Raw genomic sequence first — 8,213 nt, forward strand, 5'->3', positions numbered from 1 at the left:
TGTTTGATCCATTTTAAGTATATTATTTACTAAGTCATATTCGAATATGAGGTTCATAACCAAAGGAACAGATTGCACAGCGGAATAACAATGTATAAACTTTGTATTACTTAGAAACATGAGATTAAATACACAACTTATTAACAGTCTCATAGACAATCAGTAGTTCATCCCTAGTATCATCTAACCACACGTTACACAGCCTCTCACTGACCGAGCCTTCACGGCTCCTTGGCTTGACCAGAACCATCCTTAGTTCCTGAAACCACAACCAGATAAGCATAAATCATAACCGAGAATAGAACGGATTGATTCTACAATGCTTGGCTTGGTTCCTAGAACTTAGATAAACCTCAGTCAACATAATCATAAAACGTATGAACCTACCTACCGTATCCTAAGTCATTCAACCAACCACCCCTTGACTTAGAATCAGATAGATAGTCCAGAAAAGATAAACAGAACACACGAACAGATCCGGATCGTCCCCAAAGACCAATCCGTCTAACCGGATAGAATCTAGGTGCGACCGGCCAATGGAGTCCGGCTCAATGGCCCAATGGACTCACTTACCTGATCCGGCCTTAGGCCTGGATCCAATCGGCCAAGTAAGCCTCAAGCCTAATCCGGAAGGCTTAGCAACCGGTCAGACCTTGCGACTCTACCTTGGCTTAGACAAACCGTGACCTTGTCTTGACTAGACAAGCCATAGGCTGATCCATAAGGATCGGTCCTAACCTGTCCCGAAAGACACCGTTTGGAACATGTACCCTTTGGTCATTCGTGCCTCTTGGACACTCATGACTCTTGACAACACGGGCCTTTTGTTCATTCTCAACCGTTCGTCCTAACTGCCCAGTCTTGGTGCGATTGGATCATCCGACTACCCTTGGACTCAACCAACACAACCTTTCGTGTTTAACCAGAGAGAAGAGAATAGAAACAAATTGAAACAGATAAGGAGAGCCGGATGGGACTTAGGAACCGAGAAGAGCCGCGGTGCGGTCGCATGGACCGTCCGTTCGGTCTGATGGAGCCACGGCCCATCACATACCTTGTGAACCACGTCTGGGTTCTCCATGCTCTTCTACTTGTCTTGATCTCCCATTCATGACCGGAGTTAGTTCCCAAACGATCAGAGTCGTCGGAACACAACACCACCACAATCGGCCTTTCTCTTGGCCGGAACTCTCTCTTTCTCTCTTTCTTTCTCTCTACGTTTTTCTCTGAGTATTTTACTCTGGAATTGGATAATGAAATCGACCAGAGAGCCCCCATATTTATAGAAAATGAGGGGGTAACTCTTGCCCCACGAACAGGCATGACTTGCTAGCGAATGGGCACCATCGGCCAAGGGTTGTCCCCTTTCGGCCACTTGCATCCCTTCGCCCTTTCTGATTGGGTTTGGGGTCGGCCACAAGCCCAACCCACGCCCCAAGCCTCCTGGACTTAGCCCACGGCCTTGTCCTAAGACCAAACAGCCCATGGCCTCATGGCCGGACCTCACAGCCCGCCACTGACCCGGACCTGGACCATCGGCCTAAAGGCCAGACAGTCCGTCTAGCTGAGATGAGCTGACTCTCAGCTGCCTCAGTTGAGTGAGCTAGTAGTCCAGCTAGTGGAGCTGACTTAGTAGGGACTGAGCTGGAGTGAACTGAACCTAGCTTCATTGATCTGGCCGAGCTACTTGTCCACTTCGTCCAGTTACCGTCTTACTCGTCCTAGCTGTCGCTTAGCTTGTATAAGGTTAAGTCTAAGTTTCCTTATGCCCTTAACCTTCTTTCTCGACCATGGAACGCTTGCCTTGATGTCCTAAGACTGGCTTGCACGTTTCCTCGAACCATGGCCGTCCCAACAATCCTATTCAGGATTGGGGGCGTGACACGCTTACCCTTCCCGTGGACTGTTTGGGTGAATTTGCCCTCGTGGGCTGTCTGTTCAGTACACACAGGACGTCCGTGGGTATTCACAAGCACTCACAGGACGTCTGTGGCAGTCCGTAGCTGTCCGTCAGTGTAAGACCCGTTCCTGGTCTCTTGACCCAACTGGATACGAATGCTTACTTATTTATTTCTTTGCTTGTTTGATCCATTTTAAGTCTTTTATTTACTAAGTCATATTCGAATATGAGGTTCATAAACAAAGGAACAGATTGCACAGCGGAATAACAATGTATAAACTTTGTATTACTTAGAAACATGAGATTCAATACACAACTTCTTAACAGTCTCATAGACAATCACTAGTTCATCCCTAGTATCATCTAACCACACGTTATACAGCCTCTCACTGACCGAGCCTTCACGGTCCTTGGCTTGACCAGAGCCATCCTTAGTTCCTGAAACCACAACCAGATAAGCATTAATCATAACCGAGAATAGAACGGATTGATTCTACAATGCTTGGCTTGGTTCCTAGAACTTAGATAAACCTCAGTCAACATAATCATAAAACGTATGAACCTACCTACCGTATCCTAAGTCATTCAACCAACCACCCCTTGACTTAGAATCAGATAGATAGTCCAGAATAGATAAACAGAACACACGAACAGATCTGGATCATCCCCAAAGACCAATCCGTCTAACCGGATAGAATCTAGGTGCGACCGGCCAATGGAGTCCGGGTCAATGGCCTAACGGACTTCCTTACCTGATCCGGCCTTAGGCCTGGATCCAATCGGCCGAGTAAGCCTCAAGCCTAATCTGGAAGGCTTAGCAACCGGTCAGACCTTGCGATTCTACCTTGGCTTAGACAAACCGTGACCTTGTCTTGACTAGACAAGCCATAGGCTGATCCATAAGGATCGGTCCTAACCTGTCCCGAAAGACACCGTTGGGAACTTGCACCCTTTGGCCATTCGTGCCTCTTGGACACTCATGACTCTTGACAACTCGTGCCCTTTGGGTCATTCCCAACCGTTCGTCCTAACCGCCCAGTCTTGGTGCGATCGGATCATCCGACTAACCGACCCGTGTCTAGGCTAGCGGTTTGGTTATGTTCGGCCAAAGCCTAGGGACGTGTCCCTTGGACAAAACCAACACAACCTTTCGTGTTTAACCAGAGAGAAGAGAAGAGAAACGAATTGAAACAGATAAGGAGAGCCGGATGGGACTTAGGAACCGAGCAGAGCCGCGGTGCGGTCGCATGAACCGTCCGTTCGGTCTGATGGAGCCACGGCCCATCACATACCTTGTGAACCACGTCTGGGTTCTCCATGCTCTTCTCCTTGTCTTGATCTCCCATTCTTGACCGGAGTTAGTTCTCAAACGATCAGAGTCGCCGGAACACAACACCACCACAATCGGCCTTTCTCTTGGCCGGAACTCTCTCTTTCTCTCTTTCTTTCTCTCTACGTTTTTCTCTGAGTATTTTACTCTGGAATTGGATAATGAATTCGACCAGAGAGCCCCCAGATTTATAGAAAACGAGGGGGTAAGTCTTGCCCCACGAACAGGCATGACTTGCTAGCGAATGGGCACCATCCGCCAAGGGTTGTCCCCTTTCGGCCACTTGCATCCCTTCGCCCTTTCTGATTGGGTTTCGGGTCGGCCACAAGCGCAACCCACGCCCCAAGTCTCCTGGACTTAGCCCATGGCCTTGTCCTAAGACCCAACAGCCCATAGCCTCATGGCCGGACCTCACAGCCCGCCACTGACCCGGACCCGGACCATCGGCCTAAAGCCCGGACAGTCCGTCTAGCAGAGATGAGCTGACTCTCAGCTGCCTCAGCTGAGTGAGCTAGTAGTCCAGCTAGTGGAGCTGACTTAGTAGGGACTGAGCTGGAGTAAACTGAACTTAGCTTCATTGAGCTGGCCGAGCTACTCGTCCACTTCGTCCAGCTACCGTCTTACTTGTCCTAGCTGTCTCTTAGCTTGTATAAGGTTGAGTCTAAGTTTCCTTATGTCCTTAACCTTCTTTCTCGACCATGGAACGCTTGCCTTGATGTCCTAAGACATGGCTTGCACGTTTCCTTGAACCATGGCCGTCCCAACAATCCTACTCAGGATTGGGGGCGTGACAAGTCTCCCCCCCTTGGGATGGATTCGTCCTCGAATCCGAATTGAATGCTTCCTCGGAAAAAAACTGATCCAACCACTCTGGGTACTCTGCTTTCACTCTAGCTTTGGTTTCCCAAGTGATTATATCTTGACCATTACAGTCCCAGACGATCTTGACCATCTGGACTGTCTTCTTCCTTGTTGCTTTTTCCATCCTATCTATGATTCGAACTGGCCTCGTTTCCAAGGTTAGGTTCTTACCAAGATCGTCTGGAATGGCAGGAAGAGCGATGTCTTGGTCCGTCAAACATTTCTGAAGTTGGGAGACGTGGAACACATTATGGAATGCGTCCATCTTAGCCGGCAAGTCCAACTTGTAGGCTACCATCCCCACTCTTTCAATGATCTTGAACGGCCCCAAGTATCTCGGATCTAACTTCCGTCTTCCGGAGATCCGGACTCGTCCTTTGAAGGTAATCATTTTGAGATACACCAAGCCACCTACTTGGAACTCGAGATCTTTCCTTCTTCGATCTGCATAGTTCTTTTGGCGGTCTTGTGCCTGTCTCATCTTGTCCCTCAAGAACTTGATCTTTTCGGTTGTCTCTTCGACAATCTCCGGACCAATCATGCTGCGTTCCCCTACTTGGGTCCAGCATAAGGGTGTCCTGCATGGACGCCCATACAGAGCTTCGTATGGCGACATGCCAATACTACTATGGAAGCTATTGTTGTAAGTAAATTCTACCAGAGGTAGATGTTTTTCCCAGGAATCACCCCAGTCTAGAACACATGCTCGCAACATATCTTCCAATGTCTGGATCGTACGTTCAGACTGTCCATCCGTCTGTGGGTGATAGGCTGTACTCATGTTCACTCTTGTTCCTAAAACTTTTTGGAAAGTCTTGCAGAAGTAAGATGTGAACCTTGAATCCCTCTGAAACTATGCTTGCCGGCACACCATGTAGTCGGACGATCTCATCAATGTACTTACGTACAATCTGATCTACCCCATCCGACTTTTTGATAGCCAGGAAGTGTGCTGATTTGGTTAGGCGATCAACCACAACCCAAACCACATCTTTCTTATTCCTCGTGGTAGGGAACCCAGTCAAAAAGTCCATTGTGATGTGATCCCATTTCCATTCTGGAATAGGCAAGCTTTGTAATAACCCACTAGGCACTTGATGTTCTGCTTTGATGAGTTGGCAAGTGGAACACTTGGCCACCCATTCCGCGACATCGGCCTTCATACGGATCCAATGATAGAACTTCTTAAGATTCTGGTACATCTTGGTCGCACCAGGATGAACCGAGAATCTGGATTTATGAGCCTCTCATAATCTCTTCCTTTAAACTCCTATCATTAGGAACACTGATCCGACCGTTTACTAGGATGGTACCATCCTTTGCAGTTTGGTACTTTGTCCTATCATTCTGAGCAACCTTGTTTAGGTTCTCGTCCTGACCTTGAGCCAACCGAATTCGGGTAAGCAGGTCGGCCTGATTGACCGCCTCTAATCCGAGTGGTTCCGACTCTTTGGTCGATGCGTTCAACCGTAGGGCACGAACCGTACCATCCAGGTCGTCCGCTTCTCGTTCGGCTGATACGTCGGCCCTTCTCCGACTCAAGGCATCTGCGACCAGATTAGCCTTTCCCGGATGATAGGTGATATCCAGATCGTAATCAGCTACAAACTCCATCCACCTTCTCTACCTTAAGTTTAACTCAGGCTGGGTGAATATATACTTAAGACTCTTATGGTCCGTAAGTATCTGAACCTTGGCACCATATAAGTATGATCGCCAAATCTTTAAGGCGAACACTACCGCAGCCCTTTCAAGGTCATGGGTGGGGTAGTTTCCCTCATGTTTTCTCAACTGCCTTGACGCATAGGCGATGACCTTCCCATGCTGGGTTAATACGCAACCTAGTCCTGTTATGGACGCGTCCGTATAAACCACATAGGGTTGGTCGGCCTCTGGAAGAACCAGAATAGGTGCGCTAGTCAGCATGTCCTTAAGCGCGGAAAAACATTTCCCACACTCCTCAGACCATGTGAACTTAACGTCCTTCCCGGTCAACCGTGTCATAGGCTGAGCCAAGCTTTCGAATCATTTCACAAACTTTCTATAATAACCTGCCAGCCCTAGGAAGCTTCTGACTTCCGTGGGACTGCGTGGTCGAGGCCAATCCTTGATTGCCCTGATCTTCTCTGGATCCACCAAGACGCCCTCACCGGACACAATGTGGCCGAGAAATCCAATGCGCTTCTGCCAAAAACTGCATTTACTGAGTTTTGCATAGAGCTTGTGTTCCCGTAATCGTTCCAGCACGGCTCTCAGGTGTTTCCGATGAGATTCCTCATCCTTGGAGTAAATCAGGATATCATCAATGAAGATGATCACTGATTCGTCCAGGAAGTCTCGGAACACGCTGTTCATCATTTTCATGAATGCAGCAGGCGCATTGGTCAGACCGAATGGCATAACCACAAACTCGTAGTGGTTGTACCTGGTCCGGATTGCTGTCTTTCTAATATCATTTGGCTCTATAGGGATCTGATGATACCCTGAGGCCAAATCAATCTTAGAAAACCACTTGGCTCCTTTGAGTTGATCCAACAACTCATCTATTCTGGGCAACGGGTACTTGTTCTTCACAGTAACCCTGTTCAACCCTCGATAGTCAATACACAGACGCATGCTACCATCCTTCTTTTTCACAAAGAGGACTGGTGCACCCCAAGGAGAGGTACTTGGACGTATGAACCCCTTGTCCAGCAATTCTTCTAATTGCTTCTTTAGCTCGGCCATCTCGGCCGGAGCCATTCGGTACGGACTCTTGGACAGCGGAGCTGTCCCTGGTTCTAGTTCAATCGTAAATGGATCCAACCTATCAGGGGGGACACCCTGTAGCGAACGGAACACATCTGGGAACTCAGACAACAACGGGTCCTCAGTTAGATCTTTCTGATCATCAGACCTGCCGTGCTCCATAGTGGTAATTGTGGTCAAATATGCTTCACAACCCCGTCTAAGCATCCGTTCTGCTCGGATTGCTGACACCACTACTCTATCCAGAGCCGGACTCATATTCAGACTTTGGTACTGGATTGGGTGACGTCCAGTCTCCAACCGTACACATCCTCTGTGGCAGTCGAGAGTGGCCCGATACTTTCCCAACCAATCCATGCCTAGGATCACATCGTGATTCTGTAGGCGCAACACCATCAGATCTACAGGCAGATTTTTCTCCTGGATCATCAACGGGATATTAGTCATGATCCCTAATGAGTGCATGATTTGCCCACCGGCCGCCCTCACTAGTCTCGAATTATCCCCAGAACAGAGGCAGAACAGACCCTTTCCGACCAGTTCCGGACTCACAAAACTATGTGTAGCACCTGTGTCGAAAAGCACGTGGGTTTCAACACCACCAATCATGAGGGTCCCTATAAGAGACCCACATCAGAATCCCCTAGACACTCTAGGTTCCAGACCAAGCATTCTATTGAATGTAAACAGATAAATTCAGAAATTACCAGAGATCGAATCAAACGATCCAGAAGCGCCGTCATCTCGGGACAGCTCATACACCCTTGGTGTTGTGGTCGGCCTGCTCTGGGTTGACTTTCCCGTGTCTCAACGACCCTTCCCTTGTCCTCCTTGCCGCTTAGGACATTCACTTTGGAAGTGTCCGCTTTGGCCGCAATGGAAACAAGTCCAAGAGCCGCTGCCACAGGATTGGCCCTGAGTCCGGCTTGGTCGAGTGCAATCTCAGATGGAATGATCCAAGCTGCCACATCTCACACAAGCTCCCATGCCTTTCCAGCATTCACCTGGATGGTTCTTACCACACTTGGGACATTCAGGTTGTCCACTAGAGGCCTTGCCTCCGTCAACCTGGTCCCACTTCCTCTTTCGGTCGTTAGTCTTACCCATTGGGACAGACTGCGACTTTGTCTTAAGCTTGGCTTCCTCGGCCAAGTTAGACTCCAAAAGAGCTACACGTTCAACCGGCTCTCCAATGGTGCTGAAGGTGAGGATCGAACAGTGAGTTCTCAGCACCGGCCTTAAGCCTCAAATGAACCGACGAACCTGGACTGTCTCGTCCTCAAGTTCCCTTCCAACAAAACGTCGGAGCCGGTTGAACTCCTCTTCGTACTCACGTACGGCCCTACGGCCTTGGGTAAGGTCTAGGAATCTTCC

Source organism: Brassica rapa, unplaced genomic scaffold, assembly GCF_000309985.2.
Source record: "Brassica rapa cultivar Chiifu-401-42 unplaced genomic scaffold, CAAS_Brap_v3.01 Scaffold0323, whole genome shotgun sequence".
NCBI classification, from domain to species: domain Eukaryota; kingdom Viridiplantae; phylum Streptophyta; class Magnoliopsida; order Brassicales; family Brassicaceae; genus Brassica; species Brassica rapa.